Source organism: Apaloderma vittatum, unplaced genomic scaffold (genome assembly GCF_000703405.1).
Source record: "Apaloderma vittatum isolate BGI_N311 unplaced genomic scaffold, ASM70340v1 scaffold27307, whole genome shotgun sequence".
Classification (NCBI taxonomy): Eukaryota; Metazoa; Chordata; class Aves; order Trogoniformes; family Trogonidae; genus Apaloderma; species Apaloderma vittatum.
Window position 1 is genome coordinate 1 of NW_009728243.1, and position 827 is coordinate 827.

An 827-nucleotide genomic window follows, 5' to 3' on the forward strand; every position below is an offset into this window, starting at 1 on the left:
GGTGACGCCCAGCACCCACTGGGGCACCTCGGCGGGACCTGGGCGGTTGAGTCACCATTTTGGAAGAGGCAAAGAGGATTTGGCTTCCAGCGTTCGGAAGGAGGCAGACAGGGAGTCGAACCCCGGCAGCCGGGGGGGGGGCGTGGTCCGGCGGTTCCCGTGGAGGACTCGGAGCGACGCGGCGCCGGGCTCGGGGAGCTGGTGGGAAGGGTCGGGAGCAGGACAGGGGGTGACCTCCCGCCCTCATTTGTTGCGGTCGGCCCCCAAGCAGCAGCTGGAAGGAAAGGGCAAAGGCCTGGAATACTACCTCTCCCAGTTCCTCTGCCTCGCCAGCTTTGTGCTCGTGATGATTTTCCTGGGCATCCTCATGGTGAAGATGATCGGATCAGGCTGGCTTGACAAGGGAGAGGAGAGCTGTACGTTCACTGGTTTAATCCCGTTTTTAAGCTTAATTCTTCACCTTTCTTCTCTGCTTTCCCTTTATTACCTCCATCACTATCACATTTATCATTCACGTTGACGCTTCTGTCCCCGTTTCTGTCTCCTGTTGCCCGTGGGAAACCTTGTTAGTCGTGGAAAATAAGTCAAGTGTGTGGGTTTTTTTCCGAGTGAGTTTGGCCTTTGGTTCTTCAAAACCGTGGGTTTTATGGAGAGTGACGTTCCTGCCAGGCCAAGGATGTTTTTCGTGATTGTCTGTTGTGTAACATAACGTCTTCGTAATTGCCCGTCGTGTGTTTTTAATGTTGGCCTCCGCGCGGCGCGGCCCTTCGTGGCCTTTATCGCCACGCGTGAGGAGAAGAGCGGGTCGGGTGGTGCTTCTGCGCTTC